The sequence below is a fragment of the Juglans microcarpa x Juglans regia genome, chromosome 6D (genome assembly GCF_004785595.1).
Source record: "Juglans microcarpa x Juglans regia isolate MS1-56 chromosome 6D, Jm3101_v1.0, whole genome shotgun sequence".
NCBI lineage: Eukaryota > Viridiplantae > Streptophyta > Magnoliopsida > Fagales > Juglandaceae > Juglans > Juglans microcarpa x Juglans regia.
This window is the reverse complement of record NC_054604.1, coordinates 31181999-31186672: the sequence shown is the minus strand read 5'-3', so window position 1 is coordinate 31186672 and position 4674 is coordinate 31181999. Positions and strand designations below refer to the sequence as shown.

At 38.7% G+C, this 4674-nt stretch overlaps 1 pseudogene; it reads left to right on the top strand.

Annotated features, from left to right (window-relative positions):
* The first annotated feature begins 640 nt into the window (after nucleotides 1–640).
* Nucleotides 641–4352, top strand: LOC121235950 (annotated as a pseudogene).
* The last annotated feature ends 322 nt before the right edge of the window (nucleotides 4353–4674 follow it).

Here is a 4674-nt window from a genome sequence, read left to right as displayed (position 1 = left end):
GCCGGTATACGCACAGCGCTCATCTCCAAACCCTGCGGGCCTAGCCGACGCTCAAATTGCCTTTGAACTCACCCCACCCGGCTCATACGACGCAGTAGGAAAGGAAAGAAAAACCTATACCCTCAAAACTGAGTCCCAAAAGCCCCAGAAGTTAGAACGTTGCTTGCCCGTGCAGCTCCAATGGCGACCGAAGTACCCCATCAAAATGAGACCCCACCGGAGGCAGCCATTCAATCCATCTCGATCTCAGACTCCCACGCTGATGGCCCATCCTCGAGCTCCTCGAACTCAGCGAACCGGTGGGAATCTCTCCCGAAACCTACCCATTTTTTCTTATAGTTGAGATTCTGGACTTGTACGGATACAACCGGGTCATCTAATTCACTCTTTCATTGGTGTAGGCCGAGTTTGGAGGAGAAGTACCGGATCGTGAGGAGTGTGGGAGAGGAGTGTATTCAAGAAGACGAATTGCGAAATCTTCTGGCGAACAAGCCCGAACCGGTCTGCTGCGACGGTTTTGAGCCCTCTGGCCGAATGCACATCGCTCAGGTTATTATAGGATCCTTTCATAGACCTCATTCAACAAGTTGTTTTCTAACTTGTTCTACCGGGAGTTATGAAGTCAATAAATGTTAAAAAGCTGACATCTGCTGGGTGCAGAGTGAAAATATGGATTGCAGTTGGTTTGCCCAGCTAAACAATAAGATGGGGGGTGACTTGAAGAAAATCGAAACCGTTGGGCGCTACTTGATTGAGATTTGGAAAGCAGTTGGAATGGATCTTGAAGGTGGAAAAGTTGAATTTTTGTGGTCGTCAAAGGAGATTAATTCAAGGGCACATGAATACTGGCCTGTTGTTATGGATATAGCTCGAAGGAATAAGCTACCAAGGATAATCAGGTAAATTATTATGTGATAATGCCCTGGTTGTGTGGTTCTCTTTGACTTATCGCTTGCTGTTTTTCATTACAGGTGCAGTCAAATTATGGGTCGAAATGAGCAGGATGAGTTGACTGCTGCTCAAGTTTTCTACCCTTGCATGCAGTGTGCCGATATATTTTTCCTGAAGGTGCTTGCCGTTTGCTTTTAGTTTGTGAATAGATCGTTTTGTTTCCCTGGTTGGTTTGCGTACAGACTGTATCTTGCACTTCCCTTTTGCTTCATTGTGTCATTGGGTTTGCACAGGCTTGTTGCAGCTAAATATAGGCAATACGAAGTTGATTTAATTTTATCATGTTGAGATATCTTTATAAGTTTTTATATTTTACTTATAAAAAAAAATGTTTGTATATGTCAATGCTTAAGCAATGTATAAATGATAAGGTTGATCATGAAAATGCTGATCTAAGTACTGACTTGTCTAGATTCTCACTAATATCATTATATTCTTAAGGATTATAGGCAGAGGCATTGTGGTATCTTTATAGAGTTTAAGCATGACTGGATTACATCTTAATTTCAGTCAGATACATCCTTATTTTGATCAGGGGTATAGGAAATATAACTGATGAGCATTGGATTTTTTGAGCCTAGTTAAAAGAAGGAAACCCATATTAGTGGAGAGGTTAGGATCTGCACGAGTATGAATCTCATTCATTAAGTTATTATACTTTAATGGTGAGATATTTTACCCATGCTTTACTTATAAAAGAAAAGGATATTGACGAATGCTTCATCTGCTAACAAGTTGTAGCTCAGTTCATCCTCAAACACCCATTTGGGGCTCCAAATGGCAAGTTGTATGAACAGTTACATGGTTTTAGCATATTTTTTTTTTATTCATGCAAGTACTAAGAAATGCCTATTTACTAGGCCCCTACTGATGGTTGAATAAATGGTTTTGGTAATCAATCAATTTGCCAAGGTCAGCTAAGTCGACTGAGTTAGTGAAATTTGTATTAGGCCTTGAAGGCTTGAAAGCCATCAATCTGATCATGAGGCTATTAATTGGACAATTAGAGTTATCAACATGGTGCAATGGTGAAGACATGGTTCCGTGGGGGCAAAGGTAGAGTGGTAGATAGGTAGGGTGGTGGTGTGTCTTGGCATCGATGAGTGGATGAGGCGGCGATTAGGGCTAGAAGGGCAGGTTCTTGAATTGAAGAGAGAGAGAGTGAAGAGGCTGAGAAAGTCTAGAAAATTAGATATCAAAACTACAAAACCCTAAAATGTTTTAAAAACTCACCTAAAAACATGTTTTAAAAACTTGTGTATATTATATATAGAATGTGTAATCAGTCTGGTTGAGTAAGTCAAGTTTATCGGCCATAAACCTGACACTCCTACCCACTGACCAAATGGGGGAAGGGGAAACCGACTGACCCTGGTTTGTTTGATTGAAAACCGTAGGATAGGTGGGTTTGGGAATAGATAACCTCTCTAAATGTTTTATCCTTTGCTCAGGAATAGGGGGCTTTGATTTCCTAGCAGTCTTGTCTTTTGAACCCTGTGCTTATGTTACCACTGCAGTACATACTCTTGACATTGAAAGGACAAATAGAAATTGTTTGTTGCTTTTGTTGAAGCACATCATTGTTAACCACAGGAAGTGTTTCTTTTTTTTTCATGTTCTTTTTTCAAGATAGGCCGATATTTGCCAACTGGGAATGGATCAACAAAAAAGTGAACGTACTTGCAAGAGAGTATTGTGATGACATCAAGAGGAAGAACAAGCCTATTATTTTGTCTCATCGTATCCTCCTTATCTCTCATACCTCACTATTGTTATGTTTACTTTTATATCCTATTATTTTTTATGTCGATTGTTTTTGGTTTCTAATACTTTTGCTTGATGGTGATTTGCAGACATGTTACCTGGTTTACAGCAAGGGCAGTAGAAGATGTCAAAAAGTGATCCATCGTCCTCCATTTTCATGGAAGATGATGAGGTAAGGTGCTAGCAAAGCAAAAGGGGATATTAATTTACCATTTAGTTCGGGGAAGAATTGCATTGCTTCTATTAGTTGCACATAGAAAACATGTGAATTGAGTTTGAAGCTTTTTTTTCCCCGACTGTTGTAGGCTGACGTAAATTTGAAGATAAAGAAAGCTTACTGTCCTCCCAAGACTGTGGAAGGAAATCCTTGCTTGGAGTACATAAAGTATCTCGTTTTACCATGGTTTAAAGAGTTTGTCATAGAGCGCAGTGCAGATAATGGTGGTCATAAGTCAGTTTCGCTGTTCTTGTGAAAGCAGCTTTACTTGTCAAATCTGATTGATGCTAGGACTTTGCTTTTGCACTTAACTCTCGCATCATACTGACAATGCTTGTTCCTTAAATATTATAGTTGTCTAGAGGTCTTTTGCTGAGCCAATTTCCATCAGAAACATTCACCCTGCTTGTTCTCATCCAATTCTCGATACCCGTTGTTCAGGACTTTCAGAAGCTTTGAAGAATTGACTGCTGACTATGAAAGTGGGGAGTTACACCCAGGTGACCTTAAGCTAGCTTTATCAAAGGCGTTGATTAAGATACTGGAGGTATGTTTTTTCCCATTTATAATGCTTCCTAGGTATATTAAATCCTCTGCTTGATTAATGCTAGATAAATTATATTGGACTTCTGCAAGTCATGACTATCTTGCAGTTATGCATAAAGTGGACTTCTTTAAATTAATTCCACTACTTGATTAATGTTAGATAAATTATATTGGACTTCTGTGAGTCATATCCTTAATTGGTTTGGCCCGGTTAATAATGTTTTCTTCTTCTTCTTTCTTTCTGATTTCGAAGAAGTGAAGAGGTTAATAATCCTCAGCGTCCAGCCAGCCTGCTGAGGGTGTAGTGTGAGTGCTGGCAAAATGTTATTGTTTAACTATTTTACTTTTTTTGAGGGGTAATGGACACGGGTTGGTGGTAGTGCAAAATCTGCTCAAGAGAGGCCTCAATTCATCAACTTTGTTATATCTGCGGGCTAATTTCTTCGTTCTGTCCCATCCCATTTGCAGCCACTAAGAGAACACTTTAAGAAGGACAATAATGCGAAAGAACTATTGAAAAGGGTTAAGGTATGCTCATTCGAGTTCTAAATTTTTATTTTTTATTTTTTTTCGTTACATTTTGAACACAACCAGTATATGCTTAATCTTGGTTAGCTTTAGGCCTCGTTTGTTTTCGTAAATGAGATGAGTTGAGGTAAAAGTTGAAAGTTGAATAAAATATTGTTAGAATATATATTTTTAATATTATTTTTATTTTAAAATTTAAAAAAGTTGAATTGTTTATTATATTTTGTGTGAGAATTTGAAAAAATTATAATGATTACATAAGATGAGATAAGAAATTTTGTGAAAGTAAACAAGGCATTAAATCAAGCGGCGTCTGGTTTTGTAGGCTTACCGAGTCACAAGGTAGTGCGGGGATGGATAGAGCCTTGGAGTTTTATGCTCCTTCCAGATTGGCGGATGAAAGGTCATCTGATACGTGGGAATTACCTTGTGGCGTTGTCATCATTCTAACGTTTATCATGATATACTGCCGTTTTAGGCTCAGTTTTTTCTCTTTTAGAAAGAGAACATTAGTATGCTCAGATAGTTTTTACTGAGTTATGTTCCAGAGCAAGGCATAGCCTAGATTCTTGAGTCATAAAATGCCAATGTCACAGCACATTTTTCTACCTGTATTGAATTCCTAAATTTTCCGCTCTGCTCCCTGCATGCATTGTTCTGTGATAAAA